The sequence below is a fragment of the Budorcas taxicolor genome, chromosome 10 (genome assembly GCF_023091745.1).
Source record: "Budorcas taxicolor isolate Tak-1 chromosome 10, Takin1.1, whole genome shotgun sequence".
Lineage (NCBI taxonomy): Eukaryota > Metazoa > Chordata > Mammalia > Artiodactyla > Bovidae > Budorcas > Budorcas taxicolor.
In genome coordinates this window covers 76593146-76614841 of record NC_068919.1, presented here as the reverse complement: position 1 = coordinate 76614841, position 21696 = coordinate 76593146, and the positions used below count along the sequence as shown (strand labels likewise).

The 21696-nt window shown below is 42.7% G+C and overlaps 1 non-coding gene across 1 annotated transcript; it reads right to left on the bottom strand.

Moving 5' to 3' along the window:
* Positions 1-20080: 20080 nt before the first annotated feature.
* Positions 20081-20154, bottom strand: TRNAC-ACA (transfer RNA cysteine (anticodon ACA)). The gene has a single exon. It is a non-coding gene; the product is annotated as a tRNA-Cys (tRNA).
* Positions 20155-21696: the final 1542 nt, after the last annotated feature.

Sequence of the window (21696 nt, the reverse complement as noted above, 5' to 3'; positions counted from 1 at the left end):
TTTTGCCTCTCTTCTTTTCACAGCTATTTGTAAGGCCTCCCCAGACAGCCATTTTGCTTTTTTGCATTTCTTTTACATGGGGATGGTCTTGATCCCTGTCTCCTGTACGATGTCACGAACCTCATTCCATAGTTCATCAGGCACTCTATGTATCAGATCTAGTCCCTTAAATCTATTTCTCACTTCCACTGTATAATCATAAGGGATTTGATTTAGGTCATACCTGAATGGTCTAGCGGTTTTCCCTACTTTCTTCAATTTAAGTCTGAATTTGGCAATAAGGAGTTCATGATCTGAGCCACAGTCAGCTCCCAGTCTTGTTTTTGTTGACTGTATAGAGCTTGACTTGCATCGTTGACTGCAAAGAATATAAACAATGTGATTTCGGTGTTGACCATCTGGTGATGTCCATGTGTAGAGTCTTCTCTTGTGTTGTGGGAAGAGGGTGTTTGCTATGACCAGTGCATTTTCTTGGCAAAACTCTATTAGTCTTTGAAGAGATCAAAGACTCATTCCTGCTTCATTCCACATTCCAAGGCCAAATTTGCCTGTTACTCCAGGTGTTTCTTGACTTCCTACTATTGCATTCCAGTCCCCTATAATGAAAGGGACATCTTTTTTGGGTGTTAGTTCTAAAAGATCTTGTAGGTCTTCATTAAACTGTTCAACTTCAGTTTCTTCAGTGTTACTGGTTGGGGCATAGACTTGGATAACTGTGATATTGAATGATTTGCCTTGGAGATGAACAGAGATCATTCTGTCATTTTTGAGATTGCATCCAAGCACTGCATTTCAAACTCTTTTGTTGACCATGATGGCTACTCCATTTCTTCTGAGGGATTCCAGCCCGCAGTAGTAGATATAATGGTCATCTGAATTAAATTCACACATTCCAGTCCATTTTAGTTCGCTGATTCCTAAAATGTTGACGTTCACCCTTGCCATCTCTTGTTTGACCACTTCCAATTTGCCTTGATTCATGGACCTGACATTCCAGGTTCCTATGCAATATTGCTCTTTACAGCATTGGATCTTGCTTCTATCACCAGTCACATCCACAACTGGGTATTGTTTTTGCTTTGGCTCCATCCCTTCATTCTTTCTGGAGTTATTTCTCCACTGATCTCCAGCAGCATATTGGGCACCTAATGACCTGGGGATTTCCTCTTTTGGTATCCTATCATTTTGCCTTTTCATACTGTTCATGGGGTTCTCAAGGCAAGAATACTGAAGTGGCTTGCCATTCCCTTTTCCAGTAGACCACATTCTGTCAGGCCTCTCCACCATGACCCGCCTGTCTTGGGTTGTCCCGTAGGCATGGCTTGGTTTCATTGAGTTAGACAAGGCTGCGGTCCTAGTGTGATAAGATTGACTAATTTTCTGTGAGTATGGTTTCAGTGTGTCTGCCCTCTGATGCCCTCTTGCAACACTTACCATCTTACTTGGGTTTCTCTTACCTTGGCGTAGGGTATCTCTTCTCGGCTGCTCCAGCAAAGCACAGCCGCTGCTCCTGGGAGCTATCCCACGTTGAAGGTCAGGAATGGTGGCAGTAAGGAGATACCCCACTTCCTAAGGTAACTGTTAAATATGCTCAGAAAAATACCTCCCAAAGTGGAATTGTACTGTACACATTATTGAAACTTTCTCTGGATCAATAGACATAGATTGAAAAATACTCCCCAAAGTGAGATTTTACTGGACACATTATGAAACTATCTCTGGATCAATAGATATAAATAATAGACATATTTTTTAATAGCTGCATATTTCACGGTACACATGTAACATAATTTATTCAACCATAGCTCCTGTGATAGACATCTGTGCTCTTTCCAGTCTTGTTAGCACCACAGATAATGCTGCAATTTCATGTACAGAGTATAGACTGATGCTTTTATTTCTGTAGGCCACAATCCTTAATGTAGAATCCTATGTAGAGGGTTTTTGTGTACTGCACATTTTCAAGAATACCACATTTAGAAGGCCAGGTTGCCTTCTGAAAGGGCATAACAATACTTGATTATTCATTTGCCTATGTCCTTCCATCAGGCTTCCCACGTGGTGCTAGTGGTTAAGAACTGGCCTGCCAGTGCAGGAGACCTAAGAGATGTGGGTTCGATCCCTGGGTCAGGAAGATCCCCTGGAGAAGGAAATGGCAACCCACTAATGCACTCTAGTATTCTTGCCTGGAGAATCCCATGGACAGAGGAGCCTGGTGGGCTACAGTCCATGGGGTTGCAAAGAGTTGAACATGACTGAAGCGACATCCTTACAGCATCTGATGTTACCAATATTTAAAAATTTTTGCTAGTCTGTTGGATAGAAAATGGTGTCTTGTTGGAACTTACATTTCCTTGGCAAGGCTGCTTAGTATAGTGTCTAAAATCATGGGCCCACAGCCCACCTGCTTGGCTGTGCTGCTTATGAGCTGTGTGACCTTAGCAAATTACAAAGATTCTCTGTGACTCAGTCTCACTGTCCCCATTGAAAAATGGGAAAAATCATAGTATCTGAAAAATAGTATTATTAAGATTAATAATATTTGTAAAGTTTTTGAATGGTGTCTGGTACTTAGAGCAGTGCCTGACACATAATACACACTATATGAGTTAAATAAATGCATATTGAACATCTTTTTATATATTGGTTTACCATCTGGCCTTCCCGGGTGGCTTGGACAGTGAAGAATCTGCCTGCAGTGCAGGAGACCCAGGTTTACTCTCTGGGTTGGGAGATCCCCTGGAGAAGGCAATGGTTACCCATTCTTATATTCTTACCTGGAGACTTCCATGGACAGAGGAGCCTGGCGGGCCACAGTCCACGGGGTCACAAAGAGTTGGACACGACTGAGTGAATAACACTTTCATTTTACCATTTGCATTTCTTCTGCTAAATATGAATGTCCAACTGTTTAATTCTTAGTGTGAAAAAGTGGATGGATTTTTTTTTTTTTCACTTTTGAAATCAGATCACTCCCAAGGAAAAGCACAATAATGCCGGCCCCACCCCCATATCTCACTGCTTGGAAATGCCAGATGAAGAGAAGAATTTTGCTAAGATGTTTGAATGAGAAGCAAAATAGAAAGGCTTAAAAAAAATAGATAAAAAATTTTCTAAATAAAAGAACATTCCAGGATTCATTGCTACTAATACAGACGGCACCTCAGTTTAGGGAGTGAAAGTGAAGTCGCTCAGTTGTGTCTGACTCTTGCGACCTCATGGACTATAGCCTACCAGGCTCTCTGTCCATGGAATTTTCCAGGCAAGAGTACTGGAGTGGGTTAGTTTACTTGAATTAAAATGTAAATCCACTAGGGCTTGAGAGAGACAGAAAGAGAGAGAGCGAAAAGCAGTTGGATAGTTACCAAGCGTATAATTTTACAAATGAAAAATCATCATTTGATATCTTGGGTTTCAGAATAGCTCATCCCTTCTTGTTGAGATTACTAACCACATACCTCTCTTTTCAATTGGTTGTTTTTCACTTGGATTTGTCCTCTACAGGGAATCTTGTATTATTTATCAGTCACATAAATCTAAAAGCATGTAGTATCCGGCTTGCTTAGATGCCAGAGACAACTATTTCTTGTGTTTATCCTCTCAGCTTCTATCAGCAACATGCTCTTTTTATGTTTTCTCTACATCTTCAGAGCAACGGAAAGATGCTCTTTCATAAGGGATTGGTTTTAGTCTGTTTCCAATTTAAATTTGAGCAGTTTTATTCCATTTCAGATTTATGAGGAGGGTGGGGGACGGGAGGGAGGAAAAGAGAGGGGAAGAAGGAATAAGAAGGAGGATAGGAAGGGGGGATTTTTCTGAACGGTGTTCCTTGACATTTGCGTAGTCTTCTTAGGCAATATCAAACTGACTTTTACTGAACCTTAGAAACGGTATCAGGCAATGAGAATGTTGATAGAAATGCATTCCTTTCATATCTCAGCTTCAAACATTTTTATATCCTACCACCCTCTCCTACTTGTCAGGCTCCTTCCCTCCAGTATTTGGACTCCAATAGCTCTTCCACCTCACCTCCAATCCTTTGACCTTATCCCCTTTGCATTGATCATTGCTGTGCTCAGATGCTCAGTCATGTCTGACTCTTTGAGATCCCATGGACTGTAGCCCACCAGGCTCCTCTGTCAATGGGATTCTCCTGGCAAGAATAGTAGAATGGGGTGCCATTTCCTCCTCAGGGGATCTTCCCAACCCAGGGATTGAACCCATCGCTTACAGTCTGTTGCACTGGCAAGTGGATTCTTTATCACTAGTGGCAACTGGGAAACCTTTGCACTGATCATTACCTGCCCTCAAGTCTTTACTCCCCTCCAAATCCCCTGGGATGTATCCTCTGTTCCCTTGCCCCCTTATTTCTCCATCATCCTACTCTGAATTTATTACTGCGACCTCAAGTGGGTTGTGTAGCCAACCAATCCTGCAGCATTTTCCTAGTCAATTCCCTCCACCCCTGCCAGAAGATCATCTCATACCTTCTCCCTGCCAGCCTTCAATGTCCCTTCCTACTCCTCACTCTCTGCTCAAGACCTGATTTCTCATTTCACTGAGGGGTTACAAGCACTCCGAAGAGAAATTACACATGTGCTCACCACCCAAACTCATCACTTAGCTGCCTGTGTATCCACGCATCCACTCTGGCTGTTGCTGCAGTGAGTCAGCTGTCCCTTCACCTCTGAAGGGCAGTCCTTGCACTGGTGGGCTAGATTCTGTGCACTCCCCACCCTCACTTACTCAAGGACAACACTTCTGCCATTTAAATTCTTTCTCTTAAGATTAGTTTCTTCCTCCTTACTCGATCATTACCATGAACATGCATGCATGTTGCAGTAACCCACCTTTTAAAAATTCACAGTATCAGTGCTCATTATAAGCTATATAAACAAATTGCTGTACAGTCATTTTTCCCCCAGAATACCCCTCTTTCTTAAGACTAACATTCCATAGTATATATATAGCACATTTTGTCTATCCATTTATTTCCTGATGGATATCTGTATTGTTCCCACCTTTGGCTGTTATGAAAAAGGCTGCTGTGAATGTTGGTGTACAAAGTACCTATTTGAGTCTCTGCTTTTAATTCTTTTTTTAAATTGAAATATAGATGATTTACAACATTGTGTTAGTTTCAGATGTACAGCAGAGTGATTGAACTACATATATATATTCACATATATAAATATTTTTGGATTCTTTTCCCTTATAGGTTATTCAGTATTACAAAATATTGAGTATAGTCCCCTGCATCACAAGGTAGGTCATCACTGGCTACCCATTAAATATATATGATATATTATATATTACATATATATTATATTATATATAATACATATATATATAATAATGTGTATATGTCAATCTCAAACTCATAATTTATACCTCTGTTCCCTTTCCCCTTTGGTACCATAAATTTGTTCTCTATATCTGTGGGTCTATTTCTGTTTACTTGTAATTCTTTTGGAGGTCTACCTAGGAGTGAACTTGCTGGATTATAAGGAAATGGTAACCCACTCCAGCATTCTTGCCTAGAGAATCCTGTGGACAGAGGAGCCTGGTGGGCTGCTGTCCATAGGGTTGCACAGAGTTGGACATGACTGAAGTGACTTAGCATGCAGGCATGCATTGGAGAAGGGAATGGCAACCCACACCAGTATTCTTGCCTGGAGAATCCTGGGGATGGGGGAGTCTGGTGGGCTGCCATCTATGGGGTCGCACAGAGTCAGACATGACTGAAGTGCCTTAGCAGCAGCAGCATGGTAATTCTATGTTTAACTTTTTGAAAACAACCAAACAGTTAACACATTCTCTTTTAAAAAGTCCTCATCTGCAGAACCTTCCCAGGAACATAAATAACACCATGTTTGCAGAAATTCCAGATTGGGCCTGGGGTAGATTGCCTTAATGTCCTCCATCCTTCACTCTCCTAGACCCATGCCTGCTGATGCGTAGCTAGGGGCCCCTCCCACTGGAAAGCAGGAGCTCTTCGTCTTGGCTCAGCCATGTGACTTGCTCTGGCCAATGAGATGTCACAGACCTGACACATCAGGGCTTTCTCTCTGACCCTCTGCCACATGAGGAGAATGTGCCCTGCTTGGTCCAGTGATCCCAGGAGAAATAGGGAGGACTCATGACACAGAGCTAGCCTGGCCACTGCAACTGGAAGCAAAGCTGCCCCAGCTGACCTACTGCTCCTTGAGAAGCAATGATTATTGTTGTAAAATTACACAGTCATTTTAATAAGGGAAAATATTATGTGAAAAAGTATAAAACATGAAGCTGGCTCCTTTCCCTTAGGGAAACCCAAGACATTTTTTTCAAAGCTCAAAATTAGTGATACAATAAACAGACAATCTGTAAAATATGCTAAAGAAAAACTTAATTGCTCTTTCTAAAACTGGATAGATTCAAATATTATGTAGACACGGGTGTTATTACCAGATTTCTGTGGGAAAACTAAAAGCAACAATGATAGACCATAAACTTCTAGTAAACTTAGGAAATTATATAACTTTGATACAGGTAATGTGAAAATGGTCTTCCCCGGTGTCTCAGCTGTTAAAGAATCTGCCTGCAATGCGGGAGACCTGGCTTGGGAACATCCCTTGGAGAAGGGAATGGCTCCCTGGAGAAGGGAATACCACTATAGTATCCTGGCCTGGGGAACCCAGGGACTGTATATCCATGGGGTTGCAAACAGTTGGACACAACTGAATGACTTTCATAATGTGAAAATAAGTTTAGAAGTGGCATAGCTTAGACTCTCCCATGCCCAAGAAAGTACCATAAGGATAATATGCACATTCTTAAAGGCAAAGAAATGGGAGAACTTTGTTTCTCGAAATCCCTGGATTGCATTTCTCAGCACTGATAAGATTCATCACCTGTGAGGATACGGGGGAGGCTGTTTGATGCCTGGTCGCTCTGTCAGCCAGGTCACTGGACTCCTTGGTGCCGCTCCTGTCTTGTCCTGTGAGTCATGGAGGCACCCTGCTGCTCTGTAACGGCTGCCAGCCCCGCCGTGTCTCCTCCTGGTCCTCGAGTCTTCCCCAGCTTCCCCCTTCCTCTGGGTCACATCCTCTGTTCCAGAGCCTGATACTGCAAGGACAAGCCTGGGATCTTGTGTTGTCTCTTCGAAGCCCTAAGCACCTGAGCAGTAGAAATCTATGTAGTTTCAGCTCCATCATGCCTGTTTCTATTCAGAAACAGACTTCTAATTGCTGAAAATATGATAAATTATCGTTTCAGATCTCTCTGGTTTTCCAGTAGCCAGATGTAGCAGCACCCTAGGTGCTCAGCCATACAGTGTCCACCCAAACCCAGATCCCCCAGGACAAGGGATTTTTATGCAGAAGTGCTTCCTGCCCCAGAGACAATGGTACTTCAAATTAAATTTGGTGTTGCACTGTGAACATTCAGACACTCCTGGTCTGGGACCCACAGTGGTTCTTCCACACCGACCTGGCTGCCACAGCTCTGCATTCACGTACAGGAGAGCATCAGCTTCTCTGTGTCAAGTTCATGGCCTCTTCGGGGACAGGATGCCAATTCAGTCACCTGTCCTGGCTGCTGGCCACAATTTCATCTTATAAAAACACTTCCTTTGACCCCAAATCACCATTTAACTACTGCCTACTTACATGTTCCCCATTACATTGGGGCAAAAGTATTGCCTATGTCTTGTTCTTTTTCTCCATTTTTTTCTTGAATCCACTCCAGTTAGACATTCTTCCCCTTGTACAGTTAGTTGCAACTGACACAGTTGATCACTCTTTCCTTCTTGGAACTCTTTCTTTGGGGATTCCCCGGTGGCTCTCTGGTGGCTCAGATGGCAAAGAATCTGCCTGCAATCTTGCGGACCTGGGTTCAATCCCTGGGTCAGGAAGATCTCCTGGAGAAGGGAATGGCTACCCACATCTGGTTTCTAAAATTTTTTTTTTTTTAAACTGGGTTTCTTTCTAGATCTTTTGCTGGCTTACCCTCCCCTTTCTGATCTCTTTACATTGCAGTGCTTCAGGGCTTACAGCTTGGGCCACTTCTCTCTCCTCTGTCCATACTAGCTTCCTATATGATCTCAGCCAGCCTGACCCACAGAACTGACATAAAATACAGCATTCCCAGTTAAATTTGAATTTTAGACAACCACTATTTTTTTTTTAGCCCTATAATTTTATTTTTTAAATCTGGCAACCTTGCTCATCCAGTCTTTGCCCTGATGACTCCTAAATCCCTATCTCCAGCCTAAATCTCTCTCCTGAATGTTTTACAGATGGGAAAACAACCATGCATATTTCATAGCCTCAACACCTCCACTTGGATTTTTAACAGGAGCTCAAACTTGCCACGTCTGAACAAATCTTGGTTCTCTTTCCTCCTACCACATTTTTTCCTCCTGTAGGCGTCCCTCTGCTTGGGCAACCAGGTCACCATTGTCCCAGTTGACCCCTCATTCTCACTTGCTATATACCTATTAGCAACCCCCAGAGATGGAATCTTCACACTAAAATCAGAATTCTCATTTCCTCCACCTACACGGCTAGCATGCTCATCTCAGCCATGATCATCTCTCATTTAGACTGTTGCAGCAGCTTCCCGACTGTTCTCTCTGCTTCTACCTGTGTTCCTCTCCCCTTCCTCCTTCTATATTCCACAGAGGACTCTTTCACAAATACAAATCAGATCAGATCATGTCATTCTCCTTCACTAAAACCTATAAATCTGCTCTTATCACTTTGAATAGAGTGCAAAATCCTTACCATGGATTGTAAGATTCCATACCACCTGTCCCTCTGCCATCTCCCTGACCTCATGGACCATCCCTGTCCCCTTGCCCCCATTGCTCTGGCCATACTGACCTCTTGACTCTTCCTTGAACATGCCAACAACCCTCTAGCTTTTAGGATTTCATACTGTGCCCTCTGTTTGGGACATGCTGCCCCTACATATCTGGTGACTTGCTGCCTTGCTTTCTTCAAGCCTCAGCTGTAGTCTTACCTAACAAGAAAGGCATAATAACCACCCTGTACAATACCCCCTGCCTCCGTCATAAGGTACTCCCTAAGCCTGTTTGATTTTTCTTCCTAGGACTTAGTACCACCTGGCATGTTTATTTCTTGTCTGTTTCTTTCTGCTCCCACAACTAGAATGTAAACTTCATGAGAGCAGAGCCTTGGTTTTGTCACTGCTGGATATCTGGGGCCAAGAATTAGTGACTGTCATCATGATTGCCATCAATATTTGTTAAACAAATGGGTGAGTCAATTAATGATTAGAAGAGAAGAGATTTATTATGGAGGTTGTGATGAAAGAAATTACTCTTTCCTTCTGTTCTATATCTTGATTCAGTTAGTAACCTAGCAATCTCTCTTTTGGTTGGCCTAACTTTGCAGTTCTGTAAAATCTTTGTGTGGGAATAGCTGTTCTTCTCCCCCAGTGATCGGTAAAACGCTTTCGTTATTCATAAGGATTCAAGAAAAAGAGAGGGGTTCATCTTCCACTAAAATAATTTAGAGGATCATGGACTGAGAACTTCCCAGGTGGCACTAGTGGAAAAGAACCCACCTGGCAATACAGGAGACATAAGAGACACAGGTTTGATCCCTGAGTCAGGAAGATCCCCTGGAGGAGGGCATAGCAACCCACTCTGGTATTCTTGCTTAGAGAATCCCATGGACAGAGCCTGGCAGCCTACAGTCTATAGGGTTGCACAGAGTCGGACATGACTAACGTGAATTGGCATGCATGCAGGGTCTGAGAAACCTCAGATCAAAATTAAGTACAAAAAGTTAGTTGAGTATTTGCCCTTGTAGCATTTTCAGAAAGTATACGGTGCCCCTTGCAATGATACGTCGTCTTAGAACACAAACATTACTTAGAGTTGACAAAGAGCTTCCATTTCCAATCCCCACCTCCATTTCACAAGTGGAAACAATCTCAGACAGGTTATAGGGTAAAGCAGAGGTGGAAATACTCCTAGAACCCGATTATCAGCTTCATTTAAGCCCAATTAGGCAAGAGATAGGGCCCTGGAAACTGTTACTAGAATCACCTGAGTTGATTGTGAGTCAGGAAGAATGTCCTTCCCATAAAAACTATGGATGGAATGAGTGTGCAAAAGTGACACTGTCTGAAATAAAACAGAATTGTCATAAAAAGATTGAGAGAACCAGTTCAAAAATAATTTTATTTTCGTTGCCATTTTTCTTATCTGCATTAACTCTTAGAGTTTATTTTACACATTCTTTCCACATTTTTCTTTCAAGAGTGAGCTGTTTAATGGATTTCTCAATCTTTAGTGGCTTTTGAGACTTTAGAAACCTGAGATCCAGAACATATTTGTCTTAGTCTGATTGGGCTGCTGTAACAAAAATAGAGTAGCTGGCTGAAAAACAACGGGCATGTATTTCTGACACTTCTGGAGCCTGGGGAGTCCAAGATCAAGGCACTGATAGATTTGATGTCTGGTGAGGGCCTGGTTTCTCGGTGCTATGTCCTCACATGGCAGAAGGCGCAGACACACTCTGGGGCCTCTTTTTAAGGGCACCAATCCCATTGGTGAGGGTTTCACACTCATGGCTTCATCATCTCCCGAAGATCCCAACTACAGACATATTCACACTGGTGATTAGATTTCAGTGTGTGAATTTGTGGGGGCAGGGGGCACAGACATTCAGTCCTTATCAACGCTTACATTATTTTTTAAAGACATAATTGCCATAAAGTCACAACATTAAAAAATTATACTGAAGTGCTTTGTGGATCCAGGAGGACACTAAGATCTTTTCAAAAATACTTATTTACTATTTCCTCCTCATGGCAGAATGTAAGATATCTTATAGGATAGGTAGCTTTACAGCCTGTTAATCAAATTTTTAGGGCTTCCCCAGAGGCTCAGCAGTAAGGAATCCACCTGCCAAGCAGGAGACATGGGCTTGATCCCTGGAGAAGGGAATGGCAACCCACTCCAGTATTTTTGCCTGGAGAATCCCATGTACAGTGGAGCCTAGTGGGCTACAGTCCCTAGGGTCACAAAGAGTCAGACATTACTGAAGCAACTGAGCCCCGACGCACGTTCAATTTTTCGTAAGTGGAGAGTGACTAGCATTCAGCATGTTGGTATCTACAATCTTTGCTATTAGGAAAAAAGAGTCATTCTAAAGTCAGTTTTCAAACTGGACTTGCCATGTTTGCCATTCTTGGTCACTTTCTTCCTTCTGGCTCTTTCTAAGGAAAGAGCCCAAGGAGCAAATGTGAGTTTGCCTCCTCAGAAACAGGCTGGTCAAAAATGTAATGTGAAATGAGAATCCAGGTCCCCTGAGATCATTTCTCCACTGGCCTCTGCTTCTCCTTCCTTCTGCATGCCTTTAAATTTCTACCTGCGGGAAATGTTGGGGAGAAGTGGGCCTATTCAGGGCTTTTCAGAGAGTGTAAAAAAGCCTGAAGAGGGAGAGTTGAGATCCAGCCTCTGAGTAAGCAGCAGGGGTTTGGAAGAACTGAATGGATATTTCTGCCAAGGAGGAGGAGACGCTAAAATGTTTATGCAGAGTCATATGATGAATGATGCTGAAAGGAACGTGCTTCTTCACAAAGAGCTTTGGAATTCTAGGGTTTTTACTCCCTGGAGAATTCAGACAGAACACAGACAAGTAGCCTTGCTTTAGTTCTCTTACTAATATGAGAGATCTTATTCCTTCATTGCCCAACACAACTTTACTTGAATCTCTACCCATTCTAGAGACATTTGTGAGTAGTGGTGCTAGAGGGATTGGTTAGGAGATGTATGAATGACAGCCAGATGAACAAGTCCAGGGAATGCTTGCACTAGAGAGCTTGGCAACTGTGGTCCCATCTGTTGTGTATAAGGAGCGCCAGGGAGTGTCAGGGGCCAGAAGTTGTTCAGAGAGCTGCTTGATTGTCCAGAGAGAGGCAGAGTATTTTTCAGAAACAGGATATTGACAAGGTTGTTCAACATTTGCCCCTCAGTTCAGTTCAGTTCAGTTCAGTCGCTCAGTCATGTTTGACTCTTTGCAACCCCATGAATTGCAGCACGCCAGGCCTCCCTGTCCATCACCAACTCCTGGAGTTCACTCAGATTCACGTCCATCGAGTCAGTGATGCCATTCAGCCATCTCATCCTCTGTTGTCCCCTTCTCCTCCTGCCCCCAATCCCTCCCAGCATCAGAGTCTTTTCCAATGAGTCAACTCGTCTCATGAGGTGGCCAAAGTCCTGGAGTTTCAGCATGAGCATCATTCCTTCCAAAGAAATCCCAGGGCTGATCTCCTTCAGAATGGACTGGTTGGATCTCCTTGCAGTCCATGGGACTCTCAAGAGTCTTCTCCAACACCACAGTTAAAACACATCAATTCTTCGGCGCTCAGCCTTCTTCACAGTCCAACTCTCACATCCATACATGACCACAGGAAAAACCATAGCCTTGACTAGACGGACCTTAGACGGCAAAGTAATGTCTCTGCTTTTGAATATGCTATCTAGGTTGGTCATAACTTCCAAGGAGTAATCGTCTTTTAATTTCATGGCTGCAGTCATCATCTGCAGTGATTTTGGAGACCCCAAAATTAAAGTCTGACACTGTTTCCACTGTTTTCCCGTCTATTTGCCATGAAGTGATGGGACCAGATGCCATGATCTTCTTTTTCTGAATGTTGAGCTTTAAGCCAACTTTTTCACTCTCCACTTTCATTTTCATCAAGAGGCTTTTTAGTTCCTCTTCACTTTCTGCCATAAGGGTGGTGTCATCTGCATATCTGAGGTTATTGATATTTCTCCCGGCAATCTTGATTCCAGCTTGTGTTTCTTCCTACTTTTTTAAAAAAGACTGTGTGAGATTAGCCTTTTTAAAAAATATTTTTAAATTTGACTGCATGGCATCTTAGTTGTGCATGCTGGCTTCTCTCTAGTTGAAGCATGTGGGCTCAGCAGTTGCTGCACTTGGGCTTAGTTGTCTTCAGGGATGTGAGATCTTAATTCCCTGACAGGGGATCAAACCCACGTCCCCTGCACTGAAAGGTGGTTTATTAACCACTGGATCACCAGGGAAGTCCCTACATTTGCCCTTAATGGAAAAAAGTATCTTAGACTTGTATATATAATGCTTGCAATATTCTAGGTACTATTCCACACACTTTACATGTATCGATTCATTCAGTCTTCATGACAGCAATTTTCTCATGCCCATTTTACAGAGGAGGAAGTTGAGACACAGGGCGGGTCATCAAGTAGCAAGAAACCGGCAAAGCTGAGCTTTGGACCCAGGCAGTCTGACTCCACAGTCTGTGGCCCTTTCATCACATGGCACAGCCTTAGTACTCAGGTCTCAGCAGTGGCTGGTTGATAAGACAGTTGTCTAGTTATTCAGGTCACTGACGAGATAGATTACTAGGATTAAGGATAAAGTAGGGGAGGTGTGTAGGTGGGGAGACAGTAACATAAGTTAAGAAAATAAATACTTGGAGGTAATGATGGGAATGGGTGTTGTTTGGGCATTTGAATGGAATGGAGATGCTTTTGACATGATGTTTATAGGCTGTCTGTACAGATAGTCATGGGAATAACACAAAGAAAGTAACCAGAGTTAGCTATTCACAGCTGATTTTCTAATTTTCTATAGGCTCAAAGTACGTGAGTTACTGCTTGTTTTCATGGTTACTGCAGAATTTCAGATAGGCACTCTTTAATATGTTACAATCTGAGTTCAAAATGTTCACATTTTGTACCTGGCTAAAATCATTGTGGGTTATTGGATGTTCTGATTCTGAAAAGAAACCAGCTGTTTTCAGTGTCCTCTGCTTCAGAAAAGAACAAGTTAGTCCCAGGCTATTTCCAGCTAGATTTTATGACATTCTGAGTCCTTCTGCCATTCAGGAAGTTCCAAGATCACAGACTAGATAAATGAGTGAGATTCTGTCACTCCAACAAGATACCTATATTATGTGGTCAACTTATCTCCAGTCAGAAGCTTAGACTCTCTGATCAGGCCACCAACCAAGTTGTACCTCTAATATTTTCAAAACCAGTTTGAGATGAGTCAAGGCTGATTGTCTATGTCATTGAAACCAAGGACCAGAAATGCTGCTAATACTTTCCTGTGGAAATGACAACTGTGTCTTCCTCTCTCTTCTCCTCCTCACTCCCTTCACCATCATCAACAACAAACGTTTGTACTGAGCTTTACAGATAACAAATCATGACATGGTTTTGAGCTTGCTTCTCTTTTTCTTCACCATTTCTACCTTCCATTAAAGGCTAATTCTAAATTACTGAACATTGAAATTGTGCCTCTGATCTTTTAAAATTGTAACAGCTAAGCTAAGCCTCTTCAGCCGTGTCCGACTCTGTGCGACCCCATAGACGGCAGCCCACCAGGCTCCCCCGTCCCTGGGATTCTCCAGGCAAGAATGCTGGAGTGGGTTGCCATTTCCTTCTCCAATGAATGAGAGTGAAAAGTGAAAGTGAATTCGCTCAGTCGTTTCCGACTCCTAGCGATCCCATGGACTGCAGCCTACCAGGCTCCTCCATCCATGGGATTTTCCAGGCAAGAGTACTGGAGTGGGGTTAGACAGGGACATATGCAATTACCAACTCTTATTTATCTAATTAAGCAGTGGTTAAAAATAAGTCAACAATAACTAGGTCAGTTGATTTGGACAATTAAGATACAAATATGGCCTTTGAATAGTGAAAGATATAAAACCAGTCTTTGTGAGACTGATGGAAGGATAATTCCAAGTATGTAGGCTTTTTATAATAATGTTATTTCATAACAGGAAATTCATCTTAGAAGCACCTACAGCTGATAGTAATAATGAATAAAGACAAAGATGTAAGGAATTGAGTAATAAAATTGCTATGGATTTGGCCTGAAGATTTTTCTAAAAGAAATGACCTGACTGATTAACAGTGGGTTTGGGAGTATGATGGTTATCTACCTTATTTTCAGTTCTCATTTCAAAGAAATAAATTCAAACATTGTTTCTTGATTTGAGATTCTACTCAAAACTTGGCTGCTGTGTGTCTCAGGTGCAAACTGGTATTCTCTGACCTGACATCTAAAAGAAGGTTACTGCTCAGGACCAGCTGATAGGAATGCTTATAAGGAACAGTTAAAAAACTGCAGCGCTGTGTAAATGCTAAACACCAATGAGAATGATACAGCGTGGGAGGAAAGGTGTGCTTTTTCCTTTGCCAAACTAGGCTGTGTACAGTTCGACCTCCAAGAAAGTCATTTTGTTTTGTGGGTGTATGAGCAAGGGTGCAATACATTTGAACCATCAGAAAATATAGATTTTTATCATTTTCAGCTTGAATCTTAATTTTTATCCCAGCAACTTGAAGAGATTTTTTGATATCAAGTCAGTGACATATTTAAATTTGTCAAATGAAGGGCATTTTTGTGCACCAAATTTTTCCTCCTATAGCTGAGCTTGGATACATAGATAGATGGAAACACAGACTTTTTCTCATCATTAACCAACTTTAAAGGCAACCCAGTTTAATAGGCTGTAGCTGAGTGCTCCCAGCTCTGTCAGCTGCTCTCTGCTTGAACGCAGGCAAGAGTAATTCACTCTCAGTGGGAAACAGGAAGGGCATGTACTATTTTCCTAAGAAACCAAAGTAAAAGCCGTGTATCTGACAGGCAGTGACATTCCCCTCCCCACCCCCCAGTGGCTGCTGGGTAGCAGGTCTGTTGAGAGCATTTCCCACTGTTGTCACTGAGGTGTGTGGATTTATCTCCTGGAGGCACTACTCCTTGAACAGTCTTCCTGTTGTGACTGCCCTCCCTGTAAGATCCCATCCTAATTTTGCATTCAGTTGTTACTTCCTGGAAGAGAGTCAGGGACCATAAGAAAGAGAGAGCGACTTGTAGCCATACCCCAAATACTGAAGGACATAAGAATCCAATCCTCTTGGAAAGACCTAGTTTGAAGGAACTCAGTTGTCACTTGAAAACTTAAACTGTATGGTTTCTGGTTCCTTCAAATTCTGCAACATTTAGTTTTGTTCTGTGAAAAACATGAAGGCATACTGTAGGGAAGCATTCCATTTCAAATGTCTTTAAAGTTTAGACAAGATTTGTCTGGCAAAGGCATCACGGTGTTTGGCAATGTCCAAACATTAGACACTGGACAACACAAACTCCTATTTTTCTGTCCTTACTGGAAAACACATCTGCCCTCATAACCTTGAATCATCAGTTATTGTCTCACCAAGATCTTTTAGGGGGACACAGTTCATCCGCTGTTCTTTAACACTTGATCTTGGGCTTGGAAATCGTGTGGAGAAAGTCATGAACTTTGACTGCAATATTAAGTCTGTTATGAGTCTGTATCCAACCTGATCTGTCATGGCACACATTCTGCTTCTCACGAAAATTCGATGGGCTGTTTGTCTGCTGAACATGAGTTTGTCTTTCATCATAGATAGATGTAACCTCTGGCATTGCCTCTCTGTCTATCATCTGTGACCAGGGTAACCCCCTTCATTTTCCTCTAGCATTCAGAAGTAGCTAAAACAAAGGGTAACTTCTCTTCTTCCAATTCTTGGAGGACCTTGTGCATGCAGAACTCACCACTCTCCCGCCTTGGTGGAGGAAGTGAGAAAATGTGTAAATACGTATGCACATTCTTGCTCTGGAGAGCCTTTGTTCCTTTTCTCTCATTTGTATCTCAGTGGGAATGTGAGCCCACAGGATAGAGATCGAGTCTAAGTATGCACAGTGGAACGTCAGTGCTGGTATTCAATATGCTAACTTTTGCAAACAGTAAGAATTATAAACCTATTTTTGGTGCTAGCGAGAGCCTTCCTAGGACAGGGAGGAAGGAGGTAGAGATTTTCTTCAGAGTTTCAAAAGGCCATAAAAGTCTCAACAGACCATGATTTTCCTGGGCATTTATCTCTCTTCACCACTCTCCATTTTGGGTATCATTGATTTACACCAATAAGCAGGATTGAAGACTGCCTCCACCTGTACAGATATTCTTGGGCCTGGAGAACGGACATAGTTTCTAACATAGACTGTGTGGAATTCTGCTTTGATGACTAGTTCTTTGATCTTGTTCAGTTTTTAGGGATCTGTTTCCAGACCCCTGACAATAAGCACACTCAGCAGAAACAGCCTTCAGACTTCATTTCCCTCCCACCCAGGGAAGCCATCAACCATGCCCTTTCATCTCATCTCGAGTCTGAGACACCATCCGAAAGCCAGATTGTGTCTCAGACTTGAATTTGCTGAATCTGTATTAGGGCTCTCAACTTCCTCACTCGTTGCCTTTTTACTCAAATGAAGCAGCTGTTTCTGGACTTTTGATGAAACTCATGAAATGAGACTCAAATTCAATAACTCTTTAGAGGGCTGGGGTGCCTGGGGAGATGTAAAAGGGAAGGAGTAGCCAGAGTTTTGAACAAAGCCTGGCTCTTATTTCCACTCACTTCTGCATTTTTCCTAGGTTAACAAATCCCAGTGCTGAGCACAACGGAAACACAACTAGGACACGGGACTGCCAGGCTGTGGATGCTGTCGATAGGATTAACAGCAGGAGAAGAGAAATGACTAACTCTGGTAGTAAGGAAATGCATGCTTATCCAAGGTTCATAAAGGACCTTTCTGGGTTAAATTAAAAAGGAAAAGGATCACACATTTAGGTATTTTAGCAGAGCATATAGTTTTAAACCTCTTATTCAAAATGGTTTTTTATGAACATCTTACTCATGCTGCTAAGTCAAAGGACTTCATGCTTATGGGAGAGTTTAATTAAAAGGACATTTCCTAGAAAAAGAACATACTAGATCCTACATAGTCAAATGGGTTTTAAAAACAATACATTGGGGAAATTTTTGATACAGGTATTTTAAGAAAGGTAATATTTTAGCAACCCAGAGCACTTGATGACTAATTAAATGATACAGAGAATTCATTCAAAGGTGGAGAGAGTGGTGAGACCAGGAGAGTCAGGCAAGGCTTTCTGCGAGAAGCAATGGCAATCACCATCGGGTGCCATGGCAGGCATTTCTTTTTATAGAAACTATTTCATGGACTTCTTGAAAGAAAGGATTTCACAGATTGTGACACAGAACCTTAGTAAGGTAGTTCATCTAAAGCTTTCCAGTTCATCAGTGGTGGAGCTGGGACTTGAACGAGGCAGATAGGTACTTTCCTGTATGCCACACTGTCTTCACTTGGACTGGGTATGATAAACGAGATTTAGTTATAAGGTAGAGCTGCTTATGATGAAGCTGAGAACATGAGGAGGGGACAAGGAGACAAAAAGTTACGTGAACGTGGTTGCTCAGCTCGCTCTTCATGCTGTGGTGATGGAGCCTAATAATGAGTGTCCAGCCTAGATTTACCAACCCAAGTCATTTGACACCAAATAAAATGCTCTTTCCACTACGTTTTAGCAATAAAATATTGTATTCCATAGTTGGAATAAAAGATAATGTCTTAAAATGCCAATGCATGACATATTGTGAATGAGTTTGCTAATATCAGCAAACACGGAGGAGAAGAGTTTGAAAGTCAAGGACTCTAAGTTTTTGAAGAATGATAGGGAGAAAATGAAGACAATAGCATGTATCCCCTGGTTTTACCAGAGGCTGCTGATGGTGGCCATCGTGATGTGTGTGTCTGTGTATGTTAGTGTGCACTAGGGGCACAACCAGCGACTCTCAGGTGTGATTACTGCCCTGTTTGATTTGGGTCCACTTGCTCTCCAGGGGTAGAACTAATTGTTTCAGCTTTCTCCTCGCCACTGGCAAGGCTTATGATTATTTTTCATTTCCAGCGTCTCTCTCCGTCTTTCTCTCTCTCTGTCTTTCTCTCTCTCCGTCTCTCTCTTTCTTTGCTAACCCAGATTCTGTATGGGACCTACCATAGCAAGAAATGTTTAAGACGACGCCAGCTGAAGTGAGATTTTGTCACGCTGTCCAGGCCTGTTGTCCACCAGTTTTGCTCTGAATGTATGATTCCTGAGCCCCTCCTATTCCCCAGAACTTATTTGCATGTGCAGGTTTCCTTTCAGCTCTGCATCGCCTCTAGTCCTGGAACTCTCTAGGTCTAGCTCCCGGGAAGGCACACAATCTGCCCTCTTCGTTCTGTTGTAGAACTGCTGATAGGGACCTTGCAGCTGATGGACACTCTTTCTCCCTTCTCTAATTCCTTCCCTCCTATGGTAAAACTACCATGCTCCCTCCCCCGCACCACAGCCACCACCACTGCAAGCAACTCGGGGTGAAACTTCTACCTGAAGCTTGTCCTTTCTTAGCGTGTGTACGTGTGCTCGTCAGAATCTCATGCTTCTGCAGATGTATGGATGAAAATGCCTACGACTGAGAAAATACCTATGACTTTCTTCTAAGTGCAAGAAATGTGAGAAATCCTGAAATCCTGTCATGGTCCAGAGAAGACAGAATGAAGTGAAGCCATCTATGCCTAGAGCAACAGAAAGAGATGATATCTTGGAAGCAATGAGAAAGATGCCGTGTTGAGTGTTTGTGCTAAAATTGTTCATATAACCTGGAAATGGAGGAATATTTTACATAAATTATTGCTCTTGTACTTGTGCTCATTTTCTCAGCTGTGTCTGACTCTTTGAGACACCATGGACTATGGCCCGCCAGGCTCCCCTGTCCCTGGAATTCTCCAGGTAGGGATACTAGAGTGGGTAGGCTTTCCCTTCTCCAGGGGATCTTCCCAACCAACCCAGAGATCGAACCCAGGTCTCCCATATTGCAGGCAGATTCTTTCCTGTCTGAGCCACCAGACAGTGGGATACTGTAATCTAACGCACTCACACACACACATGAAAAGCCAGGCCAATCAGATAGATACTTGCTATAGGAATTTAAGTCTTAAACAGATTGACTCAAGGTTGGGTTTGGAAGAGTGACCTGAAGTAACTGTTCAGTAGTCCTGCTATTGAGATCGTCTAAGTGAAGTTGCTCAGTCGTGTCCGACTCTTTGTGATCCCATGGACTGTAGCCTACCAGGCTCCTCTGTCCATGGGATTTTCCAGGCAAGAGTACTGGAGTGGGGTGCCATTTCCTTTTCCAGGGGATCTTCCTGACCCAGGGATTGAACCTGGGTCTTCTGCATTGTAGACAGATGCTTTTACCATCTGAGCCACCAGGGAAGTGAGATCGTCTAAGCTGCCCTTATTTTGGACTGCTCTAAAATCTGAAGTTTATCTTTTTTTTAACATTTGTCAACTGCTCCGTGTCCTTCCCAAGGTTTCTTTGTAAGTTGTTGTTCAAATTAGCTAAAGTCAGTTCCTGTTGTTTGTAACCAAAGAAACTTAATCAATATAGATCATTACTTATTTGAAATCCCAACCACCAAGCACAGAGTGGTCATCAGTAAGGGGACAAAACTTTCTGCTTGGGTCCTAAGATTACTTAGAGAGTGTGGGGGTGACACTGTTCTCTGTCCTCACTTGAACCTGACCTGGCAGCATTCACTGTGCTCTGCCATGCTGGTTGCTTTGATCTGAGCTTGGTCTTTGGACATTTCCATTCCCAGGAAGCTGCCTGTGTTTTACCACCTACTTGGTACTAAAAAGTTTATGCTTTCTGTCTTTGGTCGTTTCTCTAAAAGGCTTCTAGTTTCTCCATAAACTCCATGGCAGGCCCAAGCAGGGTTTGCATGCTCCTTTCCTGGAGATTTATTGCTTCAGGAACTCCTTCCTCCTAGGTCCATGGCCTGCTGGCAGTGATGTGCTAACCATCATGGATAAGGATAGACATGGATTAGCACCTCACTCTCACTACTTAGGGGTGACTTTATCTAATCTCTCTGAGCCTGTTTTTACTGAAATAAATGCTATTTATGGCTGTAGAACTTTGGAATGCTGTTCGTGAACTGTTACTGGTGTTTATTGAAGACAAGAGTTTCTGGGCAAAAGAGTATGGATAACTCAGTGTAAACCCACTAGTCTCTTGGGAGAAATGACCCTGCATAGGCTCTAGAGATGATAAATTTACAGGCACCATCTTTCATATGAAATGTCACAGATAAGAAGACACAGACCCAGGGAAGTTCAGTCAATTGACCAAGGACGTTCAGCTAATTAGTTATGAAACCATACCTGAAATTCACCCCTCCTAATTCTCTCTGAAAATCACTATTGATGCTAAAAGTTGCCATGAATGCTTTGTCTGCATAGTTTTTTGATATTAATTTGAGTGCTGAATTTTGTCACTGGAGAGTTCTTCTACCTGTGATGGGAGTATTGGTAGAGACCTGCATATAGAGAGGGTGTGAGCTTTTCCCAACACAGGAAATAAGATGAGTCTCTTTTGATTTAGTTTATTGAAGTAGGAAAGTGCAAACTCTGTAGCTTAGAGTCTGAGCACTCTCCATGACTTTTCAAGGCAGTCCTGGTATTAGGGCTTCCACATCCAGTCACCACGGATAGCTCACAGGACTGGCCTGTGTCTAAGCAGGGTGATCTGGTCACCATGGCCCTGAAAACTGAATTTAGCAGTGAGTTAGACATAGCCCCAGTGAGCCAGTCTTCTTATCACTTACCAGTCCAGGCAGGCTTCCCACAGCAGGGGAAGGACTGAGTTACATCAGACATACATGAATCAATACAAAACAATTCCTTCACAAAAGAAAACCTAATTAATCACCCTGCTGCCCAAATCAACTGTATTCTCTTTCTGAGCTGTTGACA